At 50.5% G+C, this 14039-nt stretch overlaps 1 pseudogene across 1 annotated transcript; it reads left to right on the top strand.

The window, feature by feature from the left end:
* The first annotated feature begins 6368 nt into the window (after positions 1-6368).
* Positions 6369-13317, top strand: LOC308237272 (immunoglobulin superfamily DCC subclass member 3-like; annotated as a pseudogene). The gene is made up of 5 exons: positions 6369-6411; positions 7666-7961; positions 8438-8581; positions 8663-8781; positions 13292-13317. The product of its transcript is annotated as an immunoglobulin superfamily DCC subclass member 3-like (transcript).
* Positions 13318-14039: the final 722 nt, after the last annotated feature.

Raw genomic sequence — 14039 nt, 5'->3', positions numbered from 1 at the left:
TAATTGGGCTGTTTGCCTTTTTACTGTTGAGTTGTGAGAGGGTTGTTGCTGTTTTTTTTTTTTTTAATATATTTTATTGATTTTTTTACAGAGAGGAAGGGAGAGGGATAGAGAGCTAGAAACATCGATCAGCTGCCTCCTGCACACCTCCCAATGGGGATGTGCCCGCAACCAAGGTTCGAACCCGGGACCCTTCAGTCCGCAGGCCGACGCTCCATCCACTGAGCCAAACCGGTTTCGGCTGTTGCTGTTTTTAATGTACTCTGAACTCAAGTTCCCTGTCAGATACATAGTTTGCAAATATTTTCTCTCATTCTGTGGGTTTTCATTTACTTGATAGTATCCTTTGAAGGACAAAAGGTTTTAAATTTTTATGAAGTACAGTTTATCTATTTTTTGTGCAGGGAGAATATTGCAAGAGTTAGTTTTTCCCTAAGGACAAATAGATATGTTACATTTTATTGGGGAATGTGCTTGTTAGTAGTAGTGGTGTTATTATTTGAAACTATTTTATGTATATTAACACACATATTAGGAGTCACTGTTTCCAGAGCAAGAGAACAAAAGGTTTCGTATAAAATAAAATTAGAGCCCTAGCTGGTTTGGCTCAGTGGATAGAGTGTCGGCCTGAGGACTGAAGGGTCCCGGTTTGATTCCGGTCAAGGGCACATGCCTGGTTTGCAGGCTCAATCCCCAGTAGGGGGCGTGCAGGAGGCAGCCAATCGATGATTCTCTTTCATCATTGTTGTTTCTGTCTCTTCCTCTCTGAAATCAATAAAAACATATTAAAAAAATAAAGTTGGTAAAAATTTTGTATTTCACTGGAAATGCCTTGAAGCAGTGAACAACCCAACAGCAATGAGATCGCCTGGTGCCCAGCTCCCTGGAGGAAGGGCCGGTTCCAGATTGGGGACAGGAAACACTGGGGATGATCCTTGAGGCATCTTGTGCCAGAAAGCAAAAATATCAAAAGAACTGGATAACAGCAAAAGGACACAGGGCTCCCACTGCCTAAAATAGGGCAATCCAGCCCTGGCCGGCGTGTCTCAATTGGTTGGAGGGTCGTCCTGTATGAGAAAGAATGGTGAGTTCAATTCCCAGTTAGGGCACATACCCTGTAATACTTTCAACAATAAAGATAAAATTTAAAAAAATCAATAACAGCATGTCCTCAGGTGAGGATTTTAAAAGAAAATAATAAAAATAATAATAATAACAAAATAGGGCAATCTGAATGTCAAAAAGATTAATGAGCCCTGCCTGCTCAGTGGCTGAATGTTGACCCAGGAACCAAGAGGTCACTGGTTGATTCCCAGTTAGGGCACATGCCTGGGTTTCGAACTTGATCCCCACTAGGGGGCGTGCAGGAGGCTCATCGATGATGTTTTTATCTCTGTATCCCTCTCTCTCTCAAAAAAAAAAATCAATAAAAACATATTTAAAGAAAAGCATAATGAATGCACTTGAAACATTGACTATACAACATGTAGCAGTTCAGAGTGATACTAAAGGGGATGTGAGGATAAAGGGAGACAGAGAAAAACTGCTTCCATGGAGCACCAACGATTTTATGTGTATTAATAGTCAAAGGAAAGAATTAAGCATTTCTCCTTGTGTGAATTGTATTTCAGGGTTATCAAGCTGTCCTAGTTGATGAAGGAAAGTTCTTTTGTCCTTTAAATTGACGAGATAGATAGATAGATAGATAGATAGATAGAGAGAGAGAGAGAGGAAGGGCGGGAGAGAGAAACATCAATGTGAGAGAGGAGCCTTGATTGGCTGCCTCCTGCATGCCCCCTGCTGGGGATGCAGCCTGGAACCCAGGCCTGTGCCCTGGCGGGGGAATCCTTACCGACGACCTTTTGGCCTGTGCTCAGGGCTTTGGACACACAACAGGGAAAATGCAAGTCCCTGCCCGCAGAGCAGTCCCACTCCAGTCGAAGAGCCACAGAACCCAAACAAGGAGATGTGACATGAAACATCACGCAGGGACAATGTCCAAGACAGAAAAGACAGGAATTATGTAGCGCTTTCTATTTGCTGCTGTCACCACTGACCACAAACACAATGGCTTCCAACGATGTATCAGCCATGGCTCTGTGGTTGGAGTTCAGACACAGGTGTCTGGGCGAGCATCCAGGTGTACACAGGGCTGGCCCTTTCTGGAAGCTCCGGGGAAGGAGAGCCCATTCCTTGCCTTTTCCAGGCTCTAGAGGTCACCCCCACTCTTTGGGGCTCTGCTTCCTTCACTTTCAAAGTCAGCAGCGTCAGGTTTGGTCCTTCTCACATTACATCACTCTGACCTTTCTTTTTAAATATATTTTATTGATTTTGTTTTTTAACAGAGAGGAAGGGAGAGGGATAGAGAGTTAGAAACATCAATGAGAGAGAAACATCGATCAGCTGCCTCTTGCACACTCCCCACTAGGGATGTGCCCGCAACCAAGGTACATGCCCTTGACCGGAATCGAACCCGGGACCCCCCAGTCCGCAGGCCGATGCTCTGTCCACTGAGCCAAACCCGTCAGGGCCATCACTCTGACCTTTCTTATGTCTGCCAGCTTCTTCCACTTTTAAGGACCGTTGGGATTACATTGGGCTCTCCTGGTGACCCCGGATGCTCTCCTTAAGGTCAGCTGATTAACTCCCCCTGCAACCTCACCCCTTGCCAGGTATCCTACCATAGTCAGAGGTTCCAGGGATTAGGACATGGAATCTTCAGGGGCCATTATTCTGCCTGTCACAGATGGGGAGATAGAGAAAGATGGAGGCAGGGAAAAAGAGGGTTTGGGGAGAGATCTAGGTCCCCGTTCAGTTGAGAGAAGAGCAGTGGGGAGAGACAAAGGAGACACGGTCCCCGTGCGCTGGTCCCCGTGTGCTGTGTGCTCCGAGGGCTTCAGCTGCCAGGAAGATCTTCCCGGGAACTTATTCCAGAAAAGCCTTGGGCTGTCAGGGCGGGCCAATCGTTTCCTGTTGGGCTGGGGGTGGGGGCAGGAAAGAGGGCAGGTCGCAGGGAATCAATCCAGCCAGCACTTCCTGAGCATTAAGGTGATAGGGGACTCCATCACGGGGACAGCACTTCCCAACCTGGGGTTCAGGGGCATAGGCAGACGTTCATGGGAACTGAGCATCTCTCCTTGGCGGGTGGGAGGAAACTTCCATCAAATTCTCAAAAGGGCCTGGGAACAATAAGAAGTTAACTTCCAGCTTGAGGGTTATAAAAAGAAGTGCTTAGAATGTAAACTGCTGCAACCACTTGGAAAATAGCTTAGCAGTTCCTCAAAATGCAAAGTTACTCTATGACCCAGCAATTCCATGTCTAATATACCTGAGAGAGCGGAAAACACATCTCCACACAAAAACCTGTACACAAACGTGGATAGCGCCATTCTTCATAATCGGAAAAGAGCGGCAACAACCCCATTGTCCCTCATCCTGGATAAGCACACTGGTACAGCCATGCAGTGGAATGGTATTAGGCCACGAAAAGGAATGAGGCACTGCCCGGCCAGTTTGGCTCCGAGGATAGAGCATCAGCCTGTGGACCGAAGTGTCCCAGGTTTGATTCTGGTCAAGGGCTGGATTGTGGGCTTGATCCCTAGTGGGGGGCGTGCAGGAGGCAGCCAATTGACGATTCTCTCACATCATTGATATTTCTCTCTCCCTCTCCCTTCCTCTCTGAAATCAATAAAAAGATTTTAAAAAAGGAAGGAGGCACTGATACGTGCCACCACCCGAATGAACCTTGAAAACATTATGCTACTTGAAAGAAGCCAGGCACAAAAGCCCACGTTTATATGAGACGCCCAGAACAGGCAAAGACAGAGCGTAGATCAGTGGTTGCCCGGGCCAGGAGGCAGCAAGGAGTGAATGTTAATGGGCATGATGTTTCTTTTGGGGGTGATGAAAATGTCCTAAAATAGAGTAAGATGATGGTTGTGCAACTCTGTAAATGTACTAAAACCATTGAATTGTACAGTTTAAACAGGTGGACTTATCGTGTATGAATTAATATCTTAGTCAAATTGTTCTCAAAAAGGAGGGGCGGGGGACGACACGTGGTGGTGCTTGGCCCTTCAAGGGCAATGCATTTCACCTGATCCTCACAGCCCTGAGACAGGTCCTGCCTTCTTCCCATTTTACAGGTGGGCAATCTCAGAGGTGAGGGGTACCAGCCTGAGCGAGGCAAGATAGCTGCTTAGTGACAGAGCCTGGACTTGAATCCAGGTCTTCTGCATTGGTTTTATGCCCTGTGGGTCACTCTGGAGTGTGCATTCGGAGGTGACAGAGCAAGTGCTGCAGCTAGGGAGGCATCCTCTCAGCAGGTGTTGGTGAGGGGCCGTTCCACCAGCGCAGGGAAACCAGACCCTTACTTAATGCTGTCCTCCCAGTCATGGGGCAAAGTTGCTCTGTCACACACCCGCCCCATTTTATAGTCGAAGCAGGCTCAGAGAGGTAAAATTGCCTACAGAGGATGCACAGCTCACAAATGCCTTGGTCCTGTCTCCCTGGCCACAGGGCCTGTTGGTCCCTTTCCTGGAGGCTGTCCCAGGGAAGGTGGGCCCCCGAGAGGTGCAGGGCTGGGTCAGGACAGCCCGGGGGGAGGCTGGAAGCTCTCCCCACAAGGCAGTCTCCTTTAGGGGTGGCCCAGGACCGGGAGGCACACCCCAGGACTGCCCGTCTGGAAGGAGAAGGTTGAGCGTGTTGGGGTGAAGACTGAGGATAGAGCTTGTGCCCACGAGGCAGGGGCACACCTCAGCTGTGCAGGGCAAAGCCAGACACAAGAAGCTGAGGGACATGGTGAGGGGAGGACTCCAGGAGAGTGGGGGTCAGGAGTCAGACTGGCTGGACCTCTGGGGGCAGAAGCCTGGCTGCTTGTGGCCTCAGGGCAGAACACCGACCAGATTCCTCACCGCTTTTCTCCTCCTCCTCTCCCACCCTCGCCCATACTTCCCCTCATCTCCAGCAGCTCTCCTTCTTGGAGGACTCCCATCTGGGGCGGGGTTCCTACAGAACAGCAAGGCTCAAAGTCAGTGCCTTTTTGGGTCCCAGGCTCCCTTGGCAAAAGGGAGGCCCCATTTTTGCATGTTTTAATCATCACCCGAGGATACGTTTTTATTGATTTATTGAAAAAGAGGAAGGGAGAGGGAGGGAGGGAGAGAGAAAGAAAAAGAAACAGTTGCCTCCTGTATGCCCCTGACCAGGATTGAACCCACAACCTGGGTATGTGACCTGATTAGGGAATTGAACTTGCATGGGACGATGATGCTCCAACCACCTGAGCCACACAGGCCAGGGCATTTTTGCATGTTTTAGATGGTCAGCGGGGCAAGGGGAGGGATCTGGGCCTCTTCTCTGTAGGATGGGGCAGTGGAGGCTGGGTTCCCACCTTCCGCATGCTGGCCTCCGCCCCCTGAAGGCCCCAATCCATTGTCCCAACAAGAATAGAGAGAACAGCTTTGTAAAGTGACACTATGAATGGTGAGGGGCTGCCAGGGCCACCACCAAACTAATGGAATGAGCTCCCCCATGCTGGGCCCTGCCTCAGCACCTGGGACAGCAACCCTGCTAGGAGGGTTGGGGGCTCTGCGCCCCTCTCTCGGACCCCCAAATCAGACTCCAAGCCACCCCTGTCCAGGCGCTGAATCCCCAGAGATGAGCTTAGGGGAACAGATGCCCCAACTCCCCTTAACACTCATTCTTTTTTTAAAATATATTTTATTGATTTTTTTACAGAGAGGAAGGGAGAGGGATAGAGAGTTAGAAACATCGATGAGAGAGAAACATCGATCAGCTGCCTCCTGCACAGCCCCTAATGGGGATGTGCCCGCAACCAAGGTACATGCCCTTGACCGGAATCGAACCCAGGACCCTTCAGTCCGCAGGCCGACGCTCTATCCACTGAGCCAAACCGGTTTCGGCAACACTTCATTCTTAATCAAAGTTTGAGAGGGAGGAAGGGGTGGGTCTGATGGGCTGGGAAAGGATTCTGGAGGCTGGAAAAGGGGCGGGCTTGACCCCCAACTTTTCCCTGCTCTCACTGCCCCCCTACTGCCTCCCCTTTCCCAGTCCCAATTGTCTCAGTGTCTGCTGGGTCTTGGGAGGAGAGAATAGTGGATGGGGGTGGGGAAGGGGCTCAGACTGAAAGTAGGGAGAGACTGAGATCCAGGGAGGACAGAGTGAAGGACAGCAGCCTCTGGCCTCAACCCCAGACCTTGGCCTCCCTGATCCTGGGCTCCCCAAAATAAGGACAGAGCCCCCACCCGAGGGTGGGGTGGGGAATGCCCACAGCTCAGGGGCCCCCAGGCTGAAGGCAAACCAAGGCTCTTGGGGAGTAGCCCAGGCTGAGGGGCTGGGCCTGTGGGGACATGGGCCTGGGGCTGCTGCTGCTGCTCCTGCTCCAAGACTGGGGTAAGGGGATGGGGCTGCAGGGTGTGAGGGGAGAAGGAAGAAAAGGACAATGGGGGAAGAATGGGGGGGGGCAGATGGGAGAATAAGGGGACCTGGGGGTGGGAGAGTTGGGAGCAGAATGGGAGGGAGAGGGACAGGAGTGTAGGAGCAGAGGTGCAGAAGCCCTGCAGGATGCAGGGAGGGGACAGTCGTGTGCGTGTGCGTGCGTGCGTGCGTGTGTAAGAACTATGTGGAGGGCCAGCCTCTGGGAAACCAAGACTGCTACAGTGTAAGGCTGCGCCAGCTGAAGGAAGCCGGGGTCATGCTGAGTGTTAGGAGCAGCTGTCGGGCAGGGTTTTGGACAAGCAGGGACCAGTAGGTTTCCTCAGATGTCCCTGAGGGACTGAGGCTGGATGAGCCCTGGGTCTGTGGGCTCTGGCCCCTCCAAGGCCAACCCATCACCCTGGGCAGCCTGGCTCAGCCTCGCAGGCAGAGGCATCATACGTGGTGTGAGTGGTTGGCGGGTCTGCATGTGGGTTGACAGCTCAGTTTAGGCATCCCTGGGCCTGTGGCATCGGTGTCTGTTGCCCTGTGTTTTTATATTTGTGACTTTGAGCCTGTAGGGCAGTGGTCGGCAAACTCATTAGTCAACAGAACCAAGTATCAACAGTACGACGATTGAAATTTCTTTTGAAAGCCTAATTTTTTAAACTTCTTCTAACACCACTTCTTCAAAAGACTCGCCCAGGCCGTGGCATTTTGTGGAAGAGCCACACTCAAGGGGCCAAAGAGCCGCATGTGGCTCGTGAGCCGCATTTTGCCAACCACGGCTGTAGGGCATCAGTGTGTGACCTGTGTGTGTGTCCTCTGTGAATGTTTCTGGGATACAACTGTGTCTAGAAGGTGGTCTGTGAGGTTGGATTTTTTTGTCCAAATGTGTGTCTGCCAATGAGTGTAAGAGTGTCCCTTCCCTATTCAGAGGCTGGGGTCCTGGTGGCGGGAACGGGCAGGGGGAGTCAGAAGTCCTGGAAAGCTGACCCTGCGGGCAGACAGATAGATGGGCTGGCAGGGGAAGGAGAGGGCGACCCCATTGTCCCCTAGGGAGCACAATGCCCATGCCTGGCCCCTGACCTCTATTGTGCCCGCCCTGCTCCCCTCCCTGCTCCTCCGTGGCTGACCCAATGTCTCACCCCTCACCCAGGCTGGAAGGGGATCAAAACGGGAGGCGGTGGGCACAGAAGGCTGCACGTCTGGCCTCACTGGCTGTCCTCACAGGCCATGCTGTAGGCTCCGAGCTGGCCTTTGTGCAGAGCCCGGAGACGTGGTGGCTGTGTGGGAGCGCCCACTGGTGCTGCCCTGTAAGGTGGAGGATGAGCCGCCGGTGTCCATTTCCTGGATGGACTGGCCCTGGCTGACAGCGGTGACACCCGGATGCCAGATGGCTCCCTGCATCTGGCCGCCCTGGCTGGCCACCGGAGCCTCCTGTCCCAGGCCCATGAGTACCACTGCGTGGCCTAGAACCGCTATGGGCAGCTGGGGAGCCAGTGGGCCCGGGTACAGCTGGCAAGTAAGTGACCAGGCTGCTTCTTAGGGTGGGGGTGAGTGCACAGGGCACCCACAGAGGATGCTCATGGGGCACAGAGTTGCCCAGAGTGGGCCCCGGGCAGTGCCGACTTAGCATGAGACACAGTAATCACAGGGCCTAGAGCCCAGGTTACTTTCAGGAGCCCATAGAACTGTCTTAATTCTAACTCCTTTAAACCCATAAGGAAAAAATAATACATAATAATGATCCCAGCCTGGGTTATACTTGTCTCTTACCAATGCTAATGTAAAATGTAATTTTTAATGTTTTTTTATGGAGGAAGGCAAAGTGCTCATGGCCCATGAAAGTCACAGACACCAGATTGCAGGGTTGCGTAGTGAAGTGGGCAGCAGGAAGTGATTGATGTGGGCACAGAATGGGGGGCCAGGGCTCTCGAACACAGTTGCTGGGGGCAAAGCCCAGGTTCAGCTGTGGCATTCAGGTGGCCCCCTGTGCCCTCAGTCTGTCCCGTTTCCACCAACATCCAGAGTCCATTGAGGTGGAGCGGGGTGGAGTTGCCCGTTTCCAGTGCCTGATCCGGGTGGTGCCCGAACCTTCCATTTCCTGGGAACATAATGGCACAGCCCCGAGTACTGCTGACCATCGGTGAGCACCAGCCGCGAGTGTGGAGGGGTGGCAGGCTGGGGGCCAGGGCACAGCCATGGACCCTGACTTCTGCGTCCTCAGGGTCACACTGCTGCCTGGTGGCATCCTCCACATCACCAGCGTACGCCAGGCTGAGGTGGGCACCTACCGCTGTGTGGCCAATACCCGCCACAGCCAGGGCGCCCAGCTGACCCTGAGTGGTAAGCAAGGACTAGGAGAATCAGAGTGGGCACGAGGCAGAGAGGAGGGCATGGGGACCTGGCACCACTGGGAGTAGGTATAGCCGATGTGGTTGTAGGTGTAGCAGTAGGCAGACAGAACATCCTAGTACGAAGGGAGGAGCTGTAGGAACCCAGGATAGGGGCCTTTAACCCAGCTTTGGGCTGGAGATGATCAGGGGCTTCAGGAGTTAAGTTCTACCAAGTTGTGTGTTGGAGAGGTGAGGTCAGGAAGGTGGAGAGGTCAGGAAGGTTGAAGAGTGAGGAAGGTGGAGAGGTCAGGGAGGTTGAGTGAGCAGCCAGGTCAGGAAGGTGGAGAGGGTGGCATTCCTGACATTTCCTTATGGAAAAACACAAGAGTGAAAGGAGAGTGGCCGGATCTGGGGTAACAGAATCAATGTAGGCCAGGTCCACTGTGGGGACGCGGGCTCAGAGTCAGCCTGTGTCTTGGCTGGGAGTGGATGCCTGGGTGCAGTTTTGTGTGTGTGTGTGTGTGTGTGTGTGTGTGTGTGTGTGTGTGATATACATGTGAGGGTGTGCCTGTGTTTGTACCTGTGTGCGCTTGCATGTTTCCTTCTTGGGGTTCAGGTAACAATAGCTTGTAACTGAGATTAAATACCCAGAGTGACCCCAAATAGAGGCCTCGTGGGGTGGGAGGGTTTTATGCCCAAAGTGAGGCTCACAGCAGAGCCTCTGAGGAGCTGGTACCAAGCAGGAGCCAGTGTGATGGACCCCTCAGCCAGAAGGGGGAGCTGCACGTGGCTGAGGGGAGTAGCGCCTGAACCGTCCACTAGGGGGCTCCATAGTAGAAATAACAAGGAACCTTGGGAAAGCGCCAGAGTGCTTTGGCAGTGACAAAATTTCATCAAAGGATGTGTAACTTTTTTTTAAAAAAAAGTTATTGTGAGACCTTCCAGAAATAATACATGTCTCAGTTTTATTTAAAAATGTGTCTTTATTGATTTTAGAGAGAGACAGTGAGAGGAATGCCCCCATCCATTTTGGGGATGGAGCCCAAAACCCGGGCATGTACCCTGACTGGGAATGGAACACCAGCCAGGGCCAAAAGATGTATAACTTGACTGAAAGGGGGAGGGAGGGAGCTGTTGTGTGCCTAATCTGGAACCAACTTATAAACCGAAAGCGGAGAGTGGGGCTCAGAGGCTCTTCTCTGAGAGCAGAGGGGGTCCCGGTATGGCCTCCCACTTCTCATTCCCAATCAGCCACCTGGGGCAGGAGGGCTTCCATGATACTCAGTGCTCCTGGTCAAATGCCAGGGTATTGGGCAGGCATGGTCCTCCATTCTGCTGCCCATGGAGGCAGGGGAATGAATGGCCAGAGTCTTAGGAAGGTGAGGAAGAGCAGCAGGCTCTGCTGGGTGCAGAGGATCAACCAGTAGAGGGTTCGAGGGTTTCCTAAATGTTGAGAAAGGAGCTGGGGTCAGTGCAGGCTCTTCTCCAGGGACAGGAGCTGGGACCAACGCCCTGTCCATCACTCCTCAAGCACTCCCTTGGGGTGCGCCTACCATGGGAGGCACCAGGGAGATAGGATTTCCCAGACTCAAGGTTCAAACAGTGGCAGGAGGGGTATGCTGTCTGCTGGTCAGTACCTCCAAGACCCAGGTTTGAATACCATTTCTGCCAGTCCCTCTGACATTGGACACGTTACTCAACCTCTCTGACACGTGGTTTTCTCATCTGCAAACTGGGAGAAATTAAAGCAGTTGCCTCACAGGCTTTAGTGAAGATGAAGTGAGACAAGGTGTGCGGGCGGGCTCACAGTACAACGCTGGGGAATGAGGCAGGGTTCAGCCAGTGGTAGACAAATTGTCATATGGTCCAGGTTCTACCCCAGTGAACAGTCTGGCCACGCAGAACACAGCCTCCTTGGTTAAGGCCAGGGCATTCCAGGACAGCCCAGGGCTGAACTAGAGCTTATAAAAGAGGCAAATCGAGGAGGGAGGGTCTGGCCCCAAGTAGGAATGAATGAATGGATGGATGAATGAATGAAATACTGGCACATTTATTATTATTATTATTATTTTAAATCAGAGAGGAAAGGAGGAGAAATAGAAGCATCAATGATGAGAATCATTGAACAGCTGCCTCCTGCATGCCCTCCCCCTGGGGATCAAGCCCCCAACCTGGGCATGTGCCCTTGACTGGTATCGAACCCAGGACCTTTCAGTCCGCGGGCCGATGCTCTATACATTGAGCCAAACTGGCTAGGGCGAGGTACAACATTTTGTATGAAAAGTTTTTGATAAAGGACATATATGAAAGGGTTAAAGATATGTTACCAAGTTTCATAAAATACAAAGTGAAAAAAACAAAAATGAAGGTAACAGATTGAGGTATTGGCTTTATTTCTATCCAGTGGTTTGGGGGTCCGCTGCGACAGGATTGGGTGAGGAATTATTTTGAAAACCTGCAGGGGAGTGGGACGGGAGGGCGCAGAGAAAAGTACAAGGAAAGAAAGGTTAAAAAAAAAAAAAAAAAGGTAAAGGATAAAGGAAAAGAAAGGCTTATTATCCCTTTGCTGTCACAACCACACTCTCAGCTTCTGGCCATGGCACCCCCAGTGATGATTTGTTAAATAACCGAGTAAGATGGGAGTGAGTGGCTTAAAACAATAGATGCAGTATAGACCCAAACAGTGTACAGTAGACCTTTGATTTTTGTGGATCTCGATTTAACAGATTCGGATTTAGCGGACAAAATTTCGTATCCATGTGTCATTTGTAAAAGTTAGCACCTTGTTCATTTTTAAATGCTTTTAACCCAAGATTTGCTTAAAATTAATAGATTATTTTTTTGTTATTAATTCACTGTTATTTTAAACAAATTTTAGTGAATAGGCCATATGTTGGAGAAAACACTGTAGTAATTTCACTGACAATAAATATTACATATCTACAAATACAGTCTACATATTTAAATCTAAGAGTCATGGCTTGTAAACAATGGTTAGCATGTTTATCACACCTTTCTGGGCATGGTAATTGGTTCTGATGTCACGTGGCCTTTCTGCAGTTTTTGTTTTTTGTTAATCCTCTCCTGAGGATATTTTTGCCATTGCTTTTTCAGAGAGTGGAAGGGAGGGAAAGAGGGGAAGAGAGAGAGAAACATCGATGTGAGAGAGCCACATCAACTGGTTGCCTCCTGCACCGCCCCAACCCAGGGCAGGAGCGAATCTGCAACCCAGGTATGTGCCCTTGACCTGGAATGGAACCAGAGACCCTAGAGGGTGCGGGCCATGCTCTAACCACTGAGCACACCAGCCAGTGCTCTGCAGCGGTTTTAACTGGTTCAGGCCACCTCTGTGCATTTGTTTACTCTGGGTGACTGGTGAATGAATGAATTGAAAGGAAAACATGGGCGGGGGGGGGGTTAAGGTAGTACACAGAGCATTCTAGGTTTTTTAGGGGATGGTGCATACAGATTAAGGAATTATTCTGCAGTTTGCTAAGAGCAGTGTGAGCTGCTACTATAAGGTCCCCACCTGGAGAAACCAGCATGTCACAAAGAATTTAGTCACTAGAGACCAGAGCAGTATGCAGGGAAGGGCTGAGGAGGACTAGGAAACACCTCTACCTAGGACAGAATGGAGACCCAGACTTCGGATTAAATGCTACCTCCTTCCAGATACCTTTAGACCTTAAGTCATCAGGTAACTAAAGTGGGATTAGTAGCTTCTGGAACACTGGCTCCACATAAAGATGGAGGGGAATATGAATACAGACGTAGGTAAGGGCTTTAAGTAATCATCACAATTGGAGAGGGTACAAACCAAAGGTACCCCATGACTGTAGGGAGTACAACCCAGAGCCCATCTCCCAATTACCCCTAAAATTCTCCCACCAACTGCGCACCATGACTAAAGCACAAGCCACAGGAAAGTTTAGAAACCATTCCTTTCTTTATTAAACATAGCTTGCAAGTGATAAATATTACAAAGTTTTTTTTCTTTTAATCCTTTCTCCAAAAATTAGCTTATTATTTGAATCTGTCACTACTGAAATGCTCAGCAGCATCTGAAACAGATGGGAGTGTATTTGCCTTTTTGAAACCCAGTTTCTATTGGTCTTAGTTTTTTTCATTTTAATTCCCAAACACAATGCAGAAAATTAGAATGCGTTAAAAAAAAAAAAAAAGGAAACTTAAAAGAGGGTTGTGCAAAAGGGTCGTGTTCCCCTCCCACCCACCCCATTCAGAGAAGGCCATTCCCCATCCCACCTCCCTGCTCCCCACCCTCCACCCCGGTCTATCCTTCCACCTTCATCAGGGCCTCATCCATCATCCTGTATCCTCTCCAGGCTTTACCAGCCAAGAACCTAAAGTGTGTGGGAGTACTCAGCCAGGCTGTGGGGAAACTGGGCCCCTGAAAGAGAGAGACTGCGTGCGAGACAGCCGTCTTTAGGGGATTCGGATGAGATATGAGGGAAGAAGACAAGATGGGGACTATGTTTGAGCTCTCCTACTGTGTCACCAAGATGACGGGAAGTTCCACAACCAGTAGCTCAAAAAGGGTGTAAGTCACTAGACCACTAACCTGGGGCATTCACCGGTCAACCCCACCCTTAAGGATCCTGTGGCTGTTTGTGAGGTGCGGCCTGAGGCCTGGTCCATACCCTCAAATGACTAGAGGCATAAGGGCAAAGACGTCACAGGTTTACTGATGTCCTAGACACCACTCTGCTGCCTTTCCCAAACCAAAAGTCACAGCAGAAACCTGGCAGTTCTCCCAGGGCCTTGTCACACATGTAACCACTTTAGCATAGTTACTCTGGTTTTCTCCCTGGTTTTTCAGCCCAACTTTCTCCTCACCACAAGCTGTTCGCAGGCTGGAGAAGGAAGCATAGCATTAACTTGGTGGCAAGATGATTTCCATTGTAATTTCACAAATAAGAAAACTGAGACCAAGAAAATTAATTCTATCATAGCAAGTTAGTAGGAAAGTTTGGGACTAGACCTCAGGTCTTCAGACTGTGCCACCACCACACCCACTTTGTGTTGTGGTTCTCTTTACTCTCAAGTCTAGACTAGGAGCCTTAGCTTTCATAGTAGCCCAGCCTCACCCCAATTTACAAAGCCTAAAACTGTGCAGATGGAGAGGGCTTTTCCCAGGTGAGACTTTCTTAGGATGACTTGTTCAAGTCCTTTCTCTCTATTGTCCCCTGGCAATCCCCCCTCTCAAAGGCCCATGAAACTAGGTTCTTTTTTTGGGGTGGGGGGTGAGGT

This window comes from Plecotus auritus, assembly GCF_963455305.1.
Source record: "Plecotus auritus genome assembly, chromosome: 12".
NCBI classification, from domain to species: domain Eukaryota; kingdom Metazoa; phylum Chordata; class Mammalia; order Chiroptera; family Vespertilionidae; genus Plecotus; species Plecotus auritus.
The sequence above is the reverse complement of the archived record's forward strand: the minus strand, read 5'-3'. Positions and strand labels throughout refer to the sequence as shown.